Source organism: Rhineura floridana, chromosome 8 (assembly GCF_030035675.1).
Source record: "Rhineura floridana isolate rRhiFlo1 chromosome 8, rRhiFlo1.hap2, whole genome shotgun sequence".
Classification (NCBI taxonomy): Eukaryota; Metazoa; Chordata; class Lepidosauria; order Squamata; family Rhineuridae; genus Rhineura; species Rhineura floridana.
This window is the reverse complement of record NC_084487.1, coordinates 122,312,140-122,332,048: the sequence shown is the minus strand read 5'-3', so window position 1 is coordinate 122,332,048 and position 19,909 is coordinate 122,312,140. Positions and strand designations below refer to the sequence as shown.

The 19,909-nt window shown below is 41.8% G+C and overlaps 1 protein-coding gene across 1 annotated transcript in view; it reads right to left on the bottom strand.

Annotated features, from left to right (window-relative positions):
- Positions 1-19,909, bottom strand: part of SEMA3A (semaphorin 3A) — a 332,620-nt gene that overhangs the window by 244,102 nt on the left and 68,609 nt on the right. The window lies entirely within an intron of this gene.

Below are 19,909 nucleotides of genomic sequence, written 5' to 3'. Positions count from 1 at the left end.
GCGAGCGCTTTCCCCTTAGCCATCCTCTCTCTCTCTCTTTTCAAAATCTGAGCTATACTCGGTGATCGCCTTGTGGCACAAGCCAATCCCGTTCTCCTGCTCCCCTCCGACTTCAGTTGTAGGCTGGAGGAATGAAAAAGGGGGCAGAGAGGCGCAGCAACACTGAGTTTTCTTGTACACATGGAGAGGGAGAGAGAGGGAGAGATGACACAGGAATCTGCAGAGTTTCTCTCTCTCTCCCCTTCTCCTTCTTCTTTAACCCAACACTCTCTCTAGAGTGTCTGACAATGGGAGAACAAGCAAAGCACAACCCACTTCCCTTCCTCCTGCTGTCACCAAACACATGCAAAAAACATCTAGTCAAAGATTTGAGGAGGGACCCATTTGGGAAAGGCAGGGAGCAATAAATTTTAACGTCAAACGCACAAACATTCTCTCCCCCTGCTGTTTCCCCATCTCCATTTTTAAGTAGTTTTTTCCCTGATATTTCTTTTTAAAGTCCTTGAATCTTTCTACCCCCATAAATAATCTATCTGACCCATGATTTTTTTAAAACTTCTTCACAAATTATAAAAAGTAAGTTAAGAGAGCCTTCCATCAACATAACTTTACTACTGGAGTTTAATTTAAAACCTTGTTAGGAAACTCTAACACCCTCCTCCCAAATAACCTTCAAGTCCGCAAGAGAAATTCCTAGTGAAAAGTTCATGTCAAGACTCATATATATGTCCAATGAGACTAGTAAACCACACAGGACATTCTCTAAAGACCTCCTCCCACCCCATGTTAAAAATATCCCATTGTCTTCCTCTCTTTGGGGAGGCTGTAGCTTAATGAAATAATCTGTTACTGAACTCCCTTCCCCAACACCTTTGTCTCAAAAGAGGAAAGGAAGAACCCATACATGGCTCTCACATTTATGCACACTTAAACATTAATTTGGTCACATTGTGGTTTCTGTTTTACCAGGATTTCTTTGCTTCCATAAGTTAGTCTGTATTCACGCTGATATCTAGTAATGTTTTTTTTTTAAAAAAGCTCATCAATACACACATTCTCAAGAAACTATTCTTCTTGAAAGTCAATGTGGTGTAGTGGTTAGATGAGTGTCAGACTAGGACTGGGGATACTTGGGTTCAAATCCCCATTTAGCCAGGAAGCTCACTGGATAGCCTTGGGCTAGTCACTATGTCTCAGCCTAACCTACCCCACAAGCTTGTTGTGAGAATGAAATGGGATGAGGAAGGGAGGAGAACCACATATGCCACTCTAAGATCATTGAGGGAAGGGTGGGAGAGAAAAATGTAATCAATAAATATTATTTTTATCTATTGAAGACAACCTGAGTCTCATGTGTTAATTGCTGTTCGTTTAATCAGATTGTTTTATTGCATATTTTAATTATGGATATTTATTTTTTGTTTTAATGGGATTGTTTTACTGTGTATTTTAATTATGGATGCTTATATGTTAGTGCTTGTGTAATTGATTTTTATAGTAAACTGCTTAGCAGCCTAAGTGGTGTATAAGCAAATTATTTATTCATCATCATCATCATCTATACAGTATGGCTGCTCTAGCCGTATGGTTGGGTCCCACACCACATCAGTAACATTTGAGTCCATGAAGTACATTAGGTGACTTCTTCCTACACAGGCACTGCTGGGAAGTGAAGCACTGGTGTGGTAAGTAGCATTGTTAGTCAACATCCAGCTCATTCTTTTGTGTGAAATTGAGTTTACTCAGACGGAGAACCTGGGTCAGATTCTAGGGATTTTTAGGAAAGATGAAACTATGTTGGACAACTTGCCAAACAGCAAAATTGGCTGGGGGTGGGGGTGGGGGAGAGATCCATCAGATAGCAGGCTGCAGTACAGTCTTCCACATACCTGCATTGATGGCATCCCAGAACAGTGGATATTATGCTTAAAGCACCACCAGCTCCTTCTCCTGGTAAACCACAGCAATGTGGTGCAGGGAGAAGTTGCCAGAGTTTCCTCTTTGGAACCCCTAGCATATTAGAGGATAACTAAATGAAGACACCTGGTCTCTGGAACAAAGCCTCATGCAGACATGCTCATACAGAACATTCTATTTTTGCATTCCTAGATTTTCCACGTCATAATCAAATATACAAGAAGCCAGTCTTTTCTAAACATGCTTCTTGTCCAAAAGTGTTTATGGTTCCTTGCCCTTCTCCTACAGTGTTTCAAACTGTTCCAGGATGAAATAATCTACATATGTTTTAGGCTAGTTAAATACGAGGATGCAGAGGCTGTGTTGGTCACAACACGAAGTTACTCCCATAAAGAGGAACATCTACTGATTTTGAACATTTTAAAAAAAACACGTTGCCTTTAAAATTAGAGAAACCTACACAAAAATGCAAATATTTCAGTGTAGCTGCACAGAGACTTAACAGTCCTTACACCCACAAGTCTTAATGCTCCAATCTAGTTCTGGAAACAGACAATTAATTAAGCATAACACAATTGTGGCCTAGGATAGGGATGCTCATCCCCACGTAGATCAAATACTCATCCAACTGATTGGCCATTGAAAGGCAGAGAATATATTGCAGGAACCTTTCTGACAGCTTCCTGTGATTTCTCTTGGTGCCTGCACCTTAGGTTTGACGTCTGGGAAGCTGTTAATCTAGAACTTCTATACCAGCTTTCAGGCTGCATGCTTTGCACTCATCTTCTGCTCAACAGCAATATGCCATGCTATGTGGACACTGGGCATAGATGGGTCACCATCAGCATGTCAGCATGGGATGGAGACACCAGTGCACATGGATTACAAGAAGTGGACTTGAACTGGTAAACCAATATGTATTTTACTGTTTATGATGGGAAGAAATGACTTGGCTCAAGAAAGTATGCAAGGTGGTTGCATGAGATGGTACCTTACTTATATACATATAAAGTTCATATTAATTTAGGCCCTTGGTCTATCTAGCCTAGTATAATATTTACTGCAAGTGGCAGCAGTTCTCCATGGTGAAGGACAAGGATCTTTTCTAGCTCTGATATGAAATCTCCTTTTAATTGGAGAAGCTGGAAGTTGAACCTGCATGTGAAGCTTGTGTTCCACCATAGAGAGGTTGCTTCTCTCCTAACATCAGCTATTGACACAGTATTGGTTGTTGTTTTTGCAAGTTGTTGGACAGAAGTAATGTGGATGGGTTGAGATGGACTGCATAGAGTTGAATTATACAATATTCTATAGCAGAGACAAAAAAGGAATTATACAGAAATTCAAATTTCAATCTTGAAAATTTTCACATTTTTAATTTCGAACTCATCTCCGAGAGATTTTTAAAGCTTTAATCATAATGCTGATTTTTAGGACAAGACTGTCCACATCACATGTCTGTATCAGAGTGTTTCCATATTGGGTAGTGATGAGGAAAATTCAAATTAGGGGAATATAACCTGAATTTTTGGAAACTAATTTGAGTTTAACTCCTCAAATCCATTTCATCTCTGTTCTTAATGGCATTTTAACCACCATAAAGCCAGCTATACTGGAGCAATGCAGTCTGCCTAATAATTTATGGAACCTTCTTTATAATGGGACTCTGACAAGCAGCAAAGAAGAATGGACTCGATACATTTAACTGGTACAGGATACCACTGGAGCTATCTTTGTACACACTTCTTTGTCACAGGTGCCACATAGCGATAGGGTTAGCTCATTTTACTCCTGGATTCCATGTACAAGTTGGAGTAGCTGTTTATTTTGTGATGGGATTTAATCCTGCTATGAACAAGGACCGTAACATTTTGCCCCTACCATTTTCGTCATTTAACAGGCAGCACACCAACATGATAAAAAGGAGATCTTGCATGTTCAACAAACCCCTTCTGCTTCCTGAGCTTAATTCATTAATCCTACCATGTCTTATCTGACACACTCAGCAGTTCCATTGATCTGTGGCATTGTTGAGAAAATAAGATCCAAACATAATGTTAGTTTTGGTCATTCCCACACTTGTTATCCTTGTGGACTTTCATGCTCTGGAGGCAATGGATTAACACTCCAAAATGACAAGAGACGCCTGTCTGTTTTCCATGGATTACTTACCGCAGACATTCATTCAGCAGAACAACCCCTTGACACAATGAGATTATTTGGAGAAGTGGCTCAGTGAATTACAGCTTTTTGTGCCGGAGCACACTGCAAACAAAACACCAAAGATGACCCACCATTGGGACTTTGTAAAGTGCATCATTTATACAATTCTGTTGGTGCATCATATTTATGCTGCAAACCCATGTGGAAGTTAAGACTGCTTAAAAAAAAAAGCTTAGTATCTTTCCAACTTCACTTGCCCAGCTGAGCCAATGGGAATTAAACACTTTAGAACTGTGGTTTTCTAACTTTCTATCTTCAAGAAACACATGAGTTTCTCGGCCACGGAGGATTGGATCTGGAACATTTGTCCTAGGGTTCACATCTGGTTCATAGGGGTTTCTTGGTCAGGTCTGCTGTGCTTGATTGTCTCTATGCATCAACTGAGAGTACACCCAAGAACATATCCAGCCCTGTGTTAAGGCAATAGTGATTGGCAGGTGACTTTCAGACAAACTTGTCTACCATTCTGATCTTCAAGGGACACCTGAAAAGCTTCCAAGGAATCCCCGGGGCTCTTCTGAACACAGGTTAAAACCCACTGCTTTAGAGTGCTCAGAGCTTTTCACACATGTTATCTCAAATCTGTAGAAGGTATTATAACAGTATTGTTATTCCTATATTGCAGATTAAGTGCTGAAGCTGAAGGAATATAGGCTTGCCTAAAATTACCCAGTGTGTTCCTGGTTGAGGTAGAATTTGAAGCAGTGGCTTCTTGGTTTAGAGCTCAGCATCTTTCTGATCTTAAATTCAGTTTGTCACATTTCTGCATTAGTCCTCAAGAAAATTCATCAGAATTTTAGTGTGCATCTCTCCTAATGTACACATTTTTGTTCGAAATTTTATCTAATATACACATTTTTGCAAACAATTTCCTCCAATATAATGTATGTTATTTTTACCAATATATGTAGTTTTATAAGATCCTCTGTGGCGCAGAGTGGTAAGTGGCGGTAACGCAGCTGAAGCTCTGCTCATGGCTGGAGTTCGATTCCAACGGAAGGAGGAAGTCGAATCTCCGGTAAAAGGGGTCGAGGTCCACTCAGCCTTCCATCCATCTGTGGTCAGTAAAATGAGTACCCGACATACGCTGGGGGGGGGGTAAAGAAAGGCTGGGAAGGAACTGGCAATCACACCCCATATATACGGTCTGCCTAGTAAATGTCGCAAGACATCACCCTAAGAGTTGGAAACGACTCGCACTACAAGTGCGGGGACACCTTTACCTTTTTTATGTAGTTTTATGCACACTTTCCCTTTATGTACACATTTGTGTGTTGAAGAACTGCATCACAAAATTAGAAGTGCAAATTTCTAAAGATAGATGCATTTCAGTTCACATATGGTTTTAGAGGTACAAATTAGGTAGGTGAACTGAACCACATTTCTCTGCCATCGCTATTAGTCATGCATGGCATTCCTGAAAAGGGGTGAGGAAGGAGCCTCTTTACAGCTTCCCTGCCGAGTTACCAGGACACAACGTTTTACCCATCTCAGGCAACCAGGCAAGTGACTATTAAGCAGCTTCAAATTATTATCCTGATTCGAAACACCTTATATGAAACCATTCCCTTTTCAAATCAATATAACTTCTTCCTCGTAGTGTATTTGGGATCAGAGCTGTTTTAAAACAGAATGTTTTGAATCTGCTTCAGAACTGAATGTGTCTTCCTTTACTCTCATCTCCAGGCCTGTTTCTAAATGATACAGACTTTTAAAACAAGAAACTATGGATATGAGGGAAGGCAAAATATGTGTGAGTTTCATATTTTAATAAAACTGTACCAACAGAATGTTGTTGTGTTGGTTTTCTTAAATGACTGTTGGCTCCCTGCCAAAACAGAGAAAACACCCCAAGAGTCTACAGTTAGTTTTTAAATAATCTAGACCACAGGGGGGCAGAAACTTTCCTTTCTTCAGGCCCGCATCAGCAAAGTACTTAAGCAGATGCTTAACATTTAAAGCTATTTAAGGGACCACTTGTTGCAAAAGACCTGAGCTGTGGTTGTGTTTTCAGACTCCATGTCAGGCCTGAAGACTATTCAGAATGGAGGTATGGGTTGTAAAAGTAAATGAGGATTGCATGGGATATGTGGAAGATAGAGAGCTTCTCCTCCACAGGTTTAGCAACTTGGGGCTTACAAACTTGTCTGTGGGATTGGCCTCTTGATATAAGATCTTTGGGGCTCAATGTTGGAGATTCTTTGGCAGTTTGTCAAAGCACTATGAAAGGCTGTGAGTGAGATGTGTTAATTTCTTCCGCCAGTAGGTGTCGATAATAGGGTCTTGATTCACTATTAAACCAGAAGAGGAGGAGGAGATGATGATGATGAAGAAGGTCTTTGAACATGCTTTCAAGGGAAGCAGAGAGGGGAGTCTTATGTAATGCTGATTAGATCAGTATATTAATTCCCAGTCACTCTTCTGCTGTTTTTTCTGGACCCAAAGGTAAGCTCCAAATGGTAAGGAACCTGTGGTCATTGTTTTTAGTTCTGTCATCAACATGGAACAGGGGAATAATTAAAAAGCAGACAGACCTAGCACAACCAGTGGTGTTTCCTTTTGCATGCTTCCATGAGGAGGTTTTCAATGCTAATCAATGCCCATTGACATGAATGGGCATGACTAACTTGGGTTCATTAATCCCAATGGGCCTAAACTGAGTAGGATTTAGTTGAATACAACCCATGGGCACTGCATGTTGAAATTAAATTCCATTCTACCTTACTTAACTAACACCATTAAAATAACAGGGAGAGGAACTAAAAATAACCAAAACAGACAACAGACAGTTAGTCCAGAATGCAGGGGCCAGATTGTTGACGCGGACCAGAAGGTCCGCTCATATAACACCTGTTCTGGCCCATCTGCACTGGCTTCCTATTTGTTTCCGGGCTAAATTCAAAGTGCTGGTTTTGACCTATAAAGCCTTACACGGCATGGTACCGCAATACCTGGTGGAGCGCCTCTCCCAATATGAAACTACCCGTACACTGCGCTCAACATCTAAGGCCCTCCTCCGAGTTCCATCTCATCGAGAAGCTCGGAGGGTGGTGACTAGAAATAGGGCCTTTTCAGTTGTGGCTCCCAAACTATGGAATGGTCTCCGTGATGAGGTGCGCCTGGCGCCGACGCTGCTATCTTTTCGGTGCCAGGTGAAAACCTTTTTATACTCCCAGGCATTTTAAAGTGTATTACAGTATTTTAGCATTATTTTGTATTTTGACGTTGTTTGGTTCTTGTATTGTTTGTCTTTGGTTTTTGATTCATTGTACTTATTGTATTTATATATTGTACTTGTTTTTATTTTATGTACACCGCCCAGAGAGCCTTCGGGCTTAGGGCGGTATATAAATAAAATAAAATAAATAAATAAATAAACTCAGTGGAATTTACTGGGGAGCTTGCGAGCCACCACAAGAGTGCAGTGCTTCTTCCCACTGATGTTCTTCTCTCCTTCAGGAGCAGGTTTCTGACCAAGGTCCCTTCAAAGTATTGAAAAATCAAGTACGTAAAAATATGAATAATGAATGGATATACTGTATATTTTTTATAAGATGGAATTCATTGCTCCTATTAACACGAAGAATACCCAATCATGCCATTTTTTTTTTGTCAGGATCACAGCGTATTGGAAGGAAGGAAGGCTTAATTCTTCTTCTTGGCTCCTTTTACCATGGAAGTGCAACCCACCTACTTCCAAAGCTGCAAATGAAAGGGAAGTTTCCATTGATCCAATGAGAGATTTTCTTCCAGGGCTAATAATAGCATGAGGAGAGCAATTTTCATTGAGATTACAGTGAGGGCAAAATGGTTAAAACTGCCTTTCCTATGCACTGTGGTCTGATGGAAACCCCCCCTCACCTGCTATTAGTTTAAAATAAAAGACTGACATGGTTGCTAATGATTAGGGCTGTGCACTGCATTTTAAAAATCACAAAGAACAAACCAAATAGGGCCAGTTCCAGCTTCTATGTATCCTGTCCAAATCGAAGCAGCTACAACTCTCCACAGTGTGGATTGGCTAGTCCTGCATCGATTTGTGGAAATTTGTATAGATTTGTAGCTCAAAACAGTCTCTAATGATGTGTCTGAAAAAGAACAATTACAACATCATATGGGGGAACACCGGGGGGGGGGAGTTAATATTATTGTTATTATATGAAACAGTATTTTTATTTTTCGCTCACTCACTACTGCTGTTGGCAATCTGCCCTCTGTATGACAAGATTAAAAAAAATATCTTGGAAAAAAGCAAATTTTAAAGGTGGTTAGCATGAAATCCCCTGAAGCTACTCACTTGACATTTGGCCAGGGTACTCTTCTCTATAGGACTACCATGTCCCCAAATTTCACGTCCCTATGTGCACATTACCTCTATGGTGATGCCAGCCTGTGCCTGACTAATGCTACCTGGCCATGTCTAGTATTGCAAACCTAATTTTTAAAAAGCTTCATCCCCCCCCCCAAAAAAAAAGAAAATTGAAGAAAGGAACAGGGGAAACACAAGATCATGAGAATTGGCATGACTGAGCACTCAGTCTTCTTTTTTAAAAAATTTAGGAGAAAGCAAAATTTAAAGGCGCCTGTCAGGAAATCTCCTGGAGCTACCCACCTGAAATTGGGGGTGGTGGTGGCTTAATTCCCTTTATAGAGGGTACCATGTCACCAAATGTCATGTCCCTGTGTGAAAAAACAACGCTGTTATGTCCATTTTCATGTGAAAACTGGAGCTATCTACAAGCAACTTGGCAGGTTCAATCCCCTGTATAGTATCTATCATGACTCTAAGTTTCATGTCTTTTGGTGAAAAACAAGAAAGTTATGGCTGTTTCAATTTTGCAATCTAAGTCAAGGGGATTTCAAGAGATTTGTAATATCCAGATTCAGATCTATATCTGAACTGGGTTGGATCGAGTCCAAATTTATCCAGACCAGATTGGGTGTGATCTGTATTTACAAACTGAAGCCACAAATTGGATCAGGGGTACATGCACAGCCCAAGTAACAATGCATTTAGTGATGCAACCCCTTTGGCCCTGGAGCCACTCTTGTTGTTCAGATTCTACATTTACTGCAACGTCCAGATCAGCTCTTAGAACCAGATTAGCTCAAACACCATCCAGTTTGCCTCAGTGTTTCCAACTTCTCCCGCAAAACTTTCATTGACTTTTGTTAAATGTTTGAGAAGGCGGAGATGAACTCCATTTGTCCATGTCTCACACTCATTAAAAGTCTCTGAAATGAATGAGGTATGTTTGAGTTTGAGACAAGTTCTGCACAAAACCCACAAGAGAATCTCAGCACAACATCTGCTATGATCATTTCTCTTTCTATTGCTTCCCCCCTTCTTTCTCCTCCAGAATGGTTCATTAGTTTGTGACAAAAATACAACAAAATTATAATAACAGGTTGTCATCATTGCACATATCTGCTCTCGTTGCTTGCCTTCTAGGCTGGGAGGAAGAATAACTCTTTTTTAATGAGGCATTTTCTGATACTAAGAATTAGAAACAGTGATTCTGTGTGTGTGTGATGTTCTGCAGAAGATCATAAGAGATCATACACAAACTGGAAGCTAAATAGTTGGAACATGTTGTTTTGAGGCAAAAAAAAGACCACAGCTATCTGATCAATTCAAAGGTATTCAGTGGAAATAGGGGGAATGGTACCATGTAGGAAAACTCAAAGTAAACATTTCATAATTTGATGTTCATGAAAGCTGGCAGTGCGAGCTGGTTGATTAAAAAGAAAACCAACTCAACTACAGACTTAAAAGGATAACACACACTTTCTGTCTTTGCTTTTCTTGATAGACACTATCAGGATTTTTTTTTTAAAGGAAACAAAAGAAAGGAAAGGGAAAGAAGTACTTCCTCTCTGTTGGGCTGATTCTGCAACAAATTGGAAAAAAGCTGCCCTTCTGTCTCTTTGTATCCAAGTGGTACCTGTGTCACTGCACTTCCAAATATTTGAAATAAACAGGGACAAAAGGATTAAAATATCTCTTCAGGGATGTTATATAATAGCAATGCTAGATAACAAGAGATGGGCCTAGTTAGTCACAAAGCAAAGAAGAAGGAAAGGAAAGAAAGAGAGATGTGTAACGATTATAGCAGAACCATTTATTATTGATTCATGTCTTGCCATTCAAACAGAAAGGTAATAACAAGATTTCAGGGCAACAGCATCATCATCATCAAGATGACAGTTGAACAGCACAACCCTATACATGCCTACCCAGAAGTCAGTCCCACTGAGTTCAATTTGGAGCTAACTCTCAGATAAATGGGTTTATGACTGCTTCATAAAACATTAAACTTGTTAATAACAATGAATTTATATGCAACACTGCAGGAACTTTGAGAGGTACATTTTTTTTTTTAAAAAAAGGAGTTTGGCTTCTTCTTTCTATCCGGTATTGGTAACTGCAAGATCTGGAGCACAATGTCCACATCAAAGTGCCACATTTTAAGAACTGGAATGGGAAAGCAAGATGAAGATTTTGGAAGCCAAGTCCCGTGACAAGCAGTTGTGTGAGCTGGATGTGTTTCGCCTGGAGGTTAAGGGGACACATGACAGTGGTCTTCAAATATCTGAAGGGAAGTCATGTAGCAGATAGAGCAGACTTCTTCTCTGTTGCGCCAAAGGGCAGGGCTAAAACTCAAGTAGAAATGACAAGGAAGCAGATTTCAGCCAAACCCTAGGGGAGCAGTTCAACAGTGGAACAGGCTGCCACAGGAGACAGTGGACTCTGCTTTGCTGCAGTATCATGGATGCTGTATTTGCAAGTTTTCTGCACTGAGCAGGGGATTGGATTAGGAGGGGTAGGAAACCTTTTTTTTAACCTGAGGGCCTCATTCCCTTGTGGGCAACCTTCTGAGGGCCATATGGAAGTGGTGGCCAGGGCCAAAAGCTAAATGGGTGAAGCAGCAAGTGTAAACTTTACCTTTGTACAATGGGCTAGTTTCTATACACACATTTGAATACCTCTCTGTATTCTCCAATTAAGCAAGCAAGAAGCATTACTTAAGGACACATTTTGCCAAGGAATTTTCTGGGTGTCATCAGACCTGGGAGCAAGATATGGTAAGAGGATTCATTCAGGCTGGGCAGGCAGTGTGACTCACCCATCCTCCCCTTTATATGAATTGCCCTAGGCCAGGGGTGGGGAACCTGTGGGCCTCTTGATGCTGCTGGAGTACCACTACCACCATCCCTGGCCATAGTTTGTGCTGGCTGGGGCTGATGGGAGTTGAAGTCCAACAACCCCTGGGGGACCACCATTTCCCCAGGTTGCAGTAGTTCTGAGGGTTAGAAAGGAAGACATTCAACTACACATACAGGGAAAAACTCCCTCAGAACCGCATAACCAATTGGAGCACAAGTTACCTCAGCAAGGATCAGGCCATTCTGACTGGTTGCTAGGCAACACCTTCATCTGCCCCCCCTCTTGACTAGCTGTCTAACTATCAACAGAATTAACTCTTAGGTTACTAAGCCTGCAATCCAGTACGTGTCTGCTCAAAATTAAGCTTCATTGGGTTCAATGGGACTTACTCCCAGGTAAGTGTGTATTGGATTGCAGCCTAACGAAATGATCGCTGCTACTGTACTTCCAACAGATGTCAAGTATGGGGCAGGGAGAGATGTGGTAGGATTGACTGCATGACCAAGTTCCTCATGGGGAACTTGATTGTGCAGCTAATCCTTGCTGAATCAGTTGATGGGTGATGTCTCCAAGCCAACCGGATCAGTTGCGCAACCGATGCAGGTAACTCAGTCATGCAGCTGATACCTACAAAAAGCCCATCAGCTGATTGGTGGTGACTTCACACCTCCTCATCATCAGCACTTCAAAGTACTGCCCAGGGCTGTTTACGAATGTATCTTGGAGACAAGACAAGGATGGAAAACCTGTGGCCCTCCAGATGGTGTTGGGCTACAACTCTCGTTACCTTTGACCATTGGCCATACTAGCTGTGCTGATAGGATTGGGAACTGGAGTCCAACAACATCCAGAAGGCCAAAGTTCCCCATTCATAACCTATCTAAGGTAACTTTAGGTTGTCTTTGTTTGTTTTACCTTAAACACACACCTGCATATTTGAGTATTTGGCATCTTTTTAAATAAAGAGAACATTCTTATGATGGTTCATGCACAGGCAAATACTATACTCTTTATCATGTCTGAAATTATATAAAATTCATATAAAGAATACCGTGTATTTTCACACAAGATAGAATTTTAATGTGTCCTCTGTGTTCAGCCTCTTTATTCCATTGGGTCCTCTGTACTTAAGATTATTTTCCATATGATTTTCCTTCCATTCTCTCCTCGCACCGCCATTTGATGTGTATCCATCCTACAGTTACAGCACGTCAAAATTATCAACTGTTTCTGAAAGCTTTCTGCATTTTTACATTTTAAATTATAACTACCTCTCTGTGCTGTTTTTTCTTCTCTAAGTGTTTATCTCCACCTTCAAGTGAAATGGAACAAGAATATATTCATGAGAGACAAAACTTCCATTGTTTATACTCATCAGTACAGACTAGGCAGCGAGGAGGAAAAAACGAGGCATCTGTTGAATACAGATGAAGACAGGAAAGTTGCGGGCACTGAAGTTTTGAAATGAAAGACTTCATTTGCTTTTAAGCAAACGGATATCTTGTCCTGTTTCCATGTAGACATATGCCAAGTACCATGTCAGACCATTGGGTCTGTCTATTGACTGGTAGAAGCTCTCTAGGTTCTCAGACAGGTATCCTACTTCAGATACACTGTGGATTGATTGTGGATGCCGAGGATTCCATATTAAAAAAAATAGCATGTGAAATATTGCTCTTAGAGATGCTGTTGCTAAAAACTGTGATCTTCTGACCTCAATGTAAAAAAAAAAAAGGGCATGCCTTGTTGCAGACAAGTTTGCCAGAGAGGCATCAGGTTTAAGAATATTATCAGCAGAACCTCCAAGGAAAAGGGGGTGGGGGAGAGAGAGAGCTGTACAAAAGGATGTGTACTGCATACGCAATTTGCTTAAATACATAAGCAAGAAAGTGAGATGGATCTCGAAGATGCTGGAAACGATGACTGTTTATTATTAAATTAGCCTGATGCATTTGTCTCAAGTGCCCTTTCCAAGGGCTTGTTCACTCATTCTCTTTACAAACTGCTCAAAAATATTCTGTTTCAAAGACCTTGTAGATTGAAAATGGGCATTTCAACCAGAAAGCGAGGCTAGAACCAGGGCTGGTGCCAGGTATGACTGGGCCCTTGGGCACCAGCCTGCCCTGGGCCCGCAGCACCGCTTAGCCCAACCCCCCATACAAGCAGCGCAGGGCTAATAAGCCCACCCGCACATCCCACATACTTCTCCCATCTCTGCAAATGACATGCTTGCTGCATGCACATGCCTACCATCAACCAAGATGGCAGCAGGGGCGTCAGTCCCTTTGGGAAGCCTCTGATGCCATCTTATTTGATGGCAGGCATGTGAGCACAGCACACACATCATTCAGAGGGATGCGAGAGGTAGGTGGGCCATGTGTGCGGGCTTATTGAAGCCTGTACTGACTGTATTATGGGGGGTGCCTGTGAGCTCCCTCTCTTTGATCTGTGGCAGGGTTGGGAGCCAATGCTGCTGCAGATCGTGGAACAGAAGCACGACCCTCCCATGCTAAGGAAGAGCCCTTCAGGGGCCCCTCTGGGTCACAGGGACCCTTGGCCAGGGCCCGACCTGGCTGTCCTTTGACGCTGGCCCTGGCTAGAACAGGAGTCTTTTCCTTTAACATAATTTTCTGTCTGTGGGGAAGTTTTTATATGGAGGAACACTCAATCTTGTGAGCTCCCTCTTGCAGTTTAAAGTTATATAGCCCATACATGGGGTGCGATCCCCCCATGTGATTAGGCCTACAATGGGTTCACAGTGACTGGCCCTACACTTGCCATCAGATATCTCCACAAAAAAACCACAAGATTGGCAGAAACACATTGACAGTGTAATCCTTTGAGTAAGTCCCACTGAACGCAGCGCAGCTGATTTCTGAATAGCCCTGTACAGGATTGCATGATGAGATTTAAACATCTTACAGACTTCTTTGCATCAGGTTTGCAACACCCTCCTTTGTGGCTTCATGCTGTGCCGCTGCTGCCTACAAAGCCTCTCTCTTTGCTCATTTAAAGGATTTGATGTAACATTACTGCCACCTTAATTTCACCCTAGCAGATCCTTTGAACTGCTGCAGCTAAAGAACTTTAACCTCCTTGTATTTTCAGTTAGGAGAGTGCACGGAAACCTAGAATTAGCATCCTACAAGGGCTTATTGTGTTGGCAAGAGACCAACTGCTTACAGAGCTCCTGAGGTGCTCCAAGGTGGGGTTTTTTTGTGTGTGTGCTTCAGCAGAGGGGGGGGATAGGAGAAAGAGGGGAAATGTTTTCAAACAAAGATTCTTAATTTTCTGCCCAAATATTGCCCAGGCACTTTTGTTCAGTTCTCGCTCCGCTGCCTATTTCTCTGGCTAATGTCGGGGTGGGTGGGGTGGATTTGGGCAAGTACCATGACCCTCACTCATCCAAGGGCTGGCACTGATAATCAAGCTTCTTGCTCAGAGCAGGTTCTGCAAAGCCAGGTGATCCAGTGGGTGCAAACACACCCCAGATTCTTGTACAAGTACGGGGGATAGCTTAGGACTCTTTTACAGCACAATACTATGTCTACCCAGAAGCAAGTCCCACTGAATTCAATGGGGCTTGCGCCCATGTAAGTGGACATAGGATTGTAGCCTTAGTTTGTGAAGGCTGAAGACCTCATTGGATACACCTCTGCCTTCTCGTCTCTGGACGTTCAAGAGGCCTTGGTAGGGCAAATGGCCCAAGAACCCCAGGAGCTACCCTTGTCTATTTGGAGAGAAGCAAGTGTCTTTCATTGCTTAGAAATTTCATCAAAGTCAAACAGCAACAATATTTTAAATGCTGAAAGCCTGAATAATCTTTGAGTCTCCTTTTGTGCTACCTATATGAAGGTTTGATTGCTGGTAATGCCAAAGAGAGGCATTTGTAATGCACATGAATAATATGGCTGATGGGGAGGGTCTCATTTACATTATAAAACAATTTATGGGGGGGGGAACCCCCAAGCATTAATGAAGTACTTATATTTTGAATCTCTTTTGCATATGTATAGCATTTTCTCTCCATATTTTCTCTCAGCAATCCTTAGAACAATCCTCTAAAGTCAGAATTATTATCACTGTACTACAAATAGGGGACAGAGATGAGATAATGGTACTTTCCTAAGGCAACCTAGTCAGTTCTTGACCAAGGTGAGATTTGAACTAGGGACTTTGCTTACATGTCATTCTCTCACACTGCCTGCAATCCGATATCTACTTGAGAAGGCCTCATTCAATTCAATAGGACTTACTTGTGTGCAGCCATGTATAGGATTGCACTGTTTGGCACTATGCTACACTGGTCTGCTTAGAATGATGTGAATGTGGAATAGCAAAGTCAAAACAAAATGTGGCCCTTGAAACAGCAGCTGTTGATTAATGGAAACTTCTGGAAGGGAAAAAAATGTATATCCTATTAAGGAACAGGGAGTTCTTATGTAGCCGACACAGCATATTCACTCTGATCCCCATTTTTCATTCTGTCTTTTCAGAAAGCCAGTGCGTAAAAACAGAATTGCTGTTGTTTCACATAAATGTATTTTGCTCTTCATTCCCCACCTGACATGATAATCCTCTGTTTGTGACATAGTCATCATTTCCACCGTGCCCGCTTGTGAGAGCCAAAAGCAAGGGTTTAAAACTTGATCTGAAAAATGTTGTTTGCTATGATACCTCCCATAATATCATATTGGCTTACAGTCTTGACATGCTAATTTCAGCCAAATGTCATTAAATATTGTTGCGTACATGGGAGTGGTGCACTTGAAACAATTCCTTTCAGAGGATCCTCTGAAGAATTTATGGCTTTTTCAGTTGTCTTACCCCTACCCTCAAAATCTTTTGTGGTTGCTTGTTTCAGATATGTCAAACTGATGCATGATGCAATATAGCCTTCTTTTTAAATTGCTTCTCTCTCACTCACTCACACACACACACAGCTGCAAAGGTTTGGGTGGCATGGCACAATTTGTATGGAGATCACAGCCACTTTATTGTGCATTGCACCTGCTCAGAAATAATTATTTTCAGGAACACTCCTGGATGGTGGAAGGTCAAATGGCAGTCACAGTACCAAGACTCACATGGTCTAGGCCAGGGGTAGGCAATGTGTGCCCTTCAGATATCATTGGGCTACAGCTCCCATCAGTCACAGCCAGCATGGCCAATGGTCAAGGATGATGGGAGTTGTAGTCTAACAACATCTGGAGGGTATCATGTTGGCTACCCCTAGTCTAGAGGGAGAATTTACACAGGGCATATAAAGGGAAGTTCAGTGAAGTCTAGCTCAAACTGAAGTCCACTGGAGCCAGGCCCCGTGGACTAGGCTGGAGAGTCTCCAGCTTTCCCTTGGAAGACTGTCCAGTGTCCTTTGAAAGGCTTGCTAGGGGTTTTTCATTCATTTCTGACCATTGAAATGCTGGCTGGGGATGATGGGAGTTGTAGACCAAAACATTTGGAGGGCTGCTTTCTGGCTTGCCTAGAAATTCTATGGAAATTCCTAAATATTTACTCCTTGAAGGCTACTATTCTTTCTGTCTGAAAATAAAATTCCAACCAATGGTCTAGGAGTACCTGATGATAAGCAGATGTGGACCATGATCTGATAGAAAGCCATGTAATAGTAGAATATGTGGGATTATAAATGTTTTTTTTTTTTAAAAAAAAGGTACCTCCTCCATTCTGACTGTAAAAATAGGTTTGGCTCAGCCATAGGCTTTACTCATAATATAGCTTGATTCTAGTATCATGGATAATAAACTTACACACTTCAGTCGGAACATAGGAATCAAACCACGGGTCCATCTAGTTCCGGTATTGTGTATATTGACTGGCAGCAGGTCTCCAGTGATTCGGACAGGTGTGTTTCTCAGCCCTACCTGGAGATGCCATAGATTGAAGGTGGGACCTTTTTATATGCAAATCCTGTGCTCTAGGATATCAGTCGGGGCCCTTCCTGAGGTATCTCCTTACTTCAGAGGATACCTATAAAGGAGGGGGCCTTCTGTATAGTGGCCCTTCAGTTTGGGAATGCTGCCCCCAGAGGAGTCTGATCGGAGCCTACATTAATATATTTTTGGTGAGTGGCGAACGTTTTTTCTATTCACATAGTCTTTTTAAGATCTTATTGTTTCAGCGCTGTCAGACGTTACATGCAGTACTGAAGAAGTTTGTCGCTCCTGTCAATTGGATTTGTATTTTAGACGTATGGGACTTGCACTTTTTATGTCAACAGATGTACTTAGAGTTGCAGTGTGCTGCCTCAGTTATTGCTTTCTACTGTTTATTTTCTCTGACATCATTAAGCTGCTTTATTTGTTCATCACTCAGAGAATATTGTTATAGAATGACTTGTAAATATAATAAACGACTCAACAAGCTATTATCTTCCTTTGTCCTTTTCCCATCTCTGTTATATTCAGACATTAAGCATTTTTCAAAATCCCAAATAATGCAAACAGAACATTACATTATGGTTATATAAATATGTGCAGTGCATCTTCATTTTCAGAGAAAACTTGCTAGGGTAGGTCTCAGCTGCAGTTCATGAGACTCCTGGTTAATACTCTAGATAGCTTGTCTGAACAAGCCTCAGCTTTGCATTCCCGACTCATTTCAGAAAGAGAACCCTTGTTTCGTATTTCAAAAAGTGAACTCCACAGACCAGCCTTCTAGAAATGCACTGATTACAGTAAAATTCTCATAAGCAAGGGTCTTATACGTATGTTTTGTGTGAGTTAGCGTATGTTACTTTGCACAATGGTTCACACATGATCCTGTGGGAGGATATTGTCTAGTCGCATCATATTACAAAGCTGAACCAAGCAACAAAAACAAATCAAAACCCTCTAAACCAAAACTATGGTAGAATTAGAGCTACCGGTTCTACACTGTGTCATTCTGTGAAAGCCACCATAGATTTATTGGTCGCAAATTACTGGGAACGTGAAATAAATTAGATGGAGAAACGCAGCCTATCTTTATGGCTTTCAGTGCATTATCAGTGGAACCAGCATGAATAAAATAAAATAAAACAGAAAGCCTGTAGCAGCCTGCAGCCAAAGAAGTGGCTGCCAAGTCACAACGCTGCAGTGACAGATAAACCCACAAATGGCAGAATCCCTCTTCCACGCAACTCTTAAAGGTCACAGCAGCCCTCTAGCATTCTAGGTACCCTTTTGGCTACCTGCCATCCAAATCCCCCTCACCTGCCCACTACGTTTTTGTCAACAGTGCCCAGCTCCAGGTCTCTTTGTCCCCTGTGTTAGGTTTTGCTACAGTCCTGTTTAGTGATGATGGGCAAATTCCCTCAACGCCCTCAGCGATCTGAACTTTTTTTAGAAAAGAAAGAAAAAGAAAATACCTGTGTTTTTTTCCAGAGCTGGATTCCAGACTCAGATGCTGTTCTGATGGATATCCTCATGGTCACAATGCGGTGCCACCCACCCAATCCTGCTTGCAATCCTCTTGACCCCCCTCAGGTCCCTTTTCCTTCCTGCTTACTTGCTGTAGAACTCCGTGTGAGGTTGCCCTCCTTGTCACATGTATAAAATGGGGGGGGGGAGCCCAAAACAAAAATCCATACCAAGCCACCAGAAGAAAACAGTGTCCCATTCAAATGATCAACTACATCTAAGTGCCTTGGTGAAGAGATGTCTTTAGCTGGTGTCAAAACCCATACTATGTAGATGCCAGCCATAGTTCTGATGGGAGGGCGTTCCATAGTCAGGGTTCCATCACAGAAAAGGCCCTATCTCATGTCACTGCCTGATGTTCCACAGGACCTCCAGAAAGGCCTCCCCTGCAGATCTCAGGGCCCAGGCAACTTGATACAGGAGACGTATGCCTTCATGCATTTGGATCCTAAGTCATTCAGGGCTTTATACATTAGCAGCAATATCTTGAACCGGGCAAGAAACCAATGCAACTCAGTTAAAACTGGTGTTATATGATTACAATAATGCACACTGCTCAGCATTCTGGAAGCCGTATTCTGCACTAGATGCAGCTTCTGAACCATCTTCAGGAACCATCTTTCAAGAAGTTGTGAGTGGCGTTTTTAAATGGGCCATGTTTCACAGGTGTACAGTAAGGTCGGTAGTCCAATGGCTTTGTAAATAAGCATTTTGGTCTCCCTGCGAATATGCCAATCCTTGAACACTCTATGCTTCATTCAGGAGAATGTGGCACTCGGAATGCTCAGATGATGTTGAATTTCAGCATCGATGTCAGCTTTTACAGAGAGACGGCTGCCAAGATAGGAAAAGTGATCAACGTTCTCCAGCATCGCACCATTAAGCTGGATTGATGGTGCTACAGAGAGACTAGTTTGCACCTGTTGATGAAGCACTTTGGGTTTTTTGATATTAACCATATGCTTCTGCAAAGACATTTAGGACAGTTTGAAGATGTTTCTCTGAATGTGCGGAGACTACGTTATCATCGGCATATTTAAGTTCTATGACAGAGGTTGTAAGTACCTTACTTTTTGCTTTCAGCCTACTGAGATTAAAAAGTTTTCCATCTGCTCAATATATTATTTCCACACCAGTTCCCCCTCAAGAAGGTGTAGAATCATAGCAATGAAGATAGCAAATA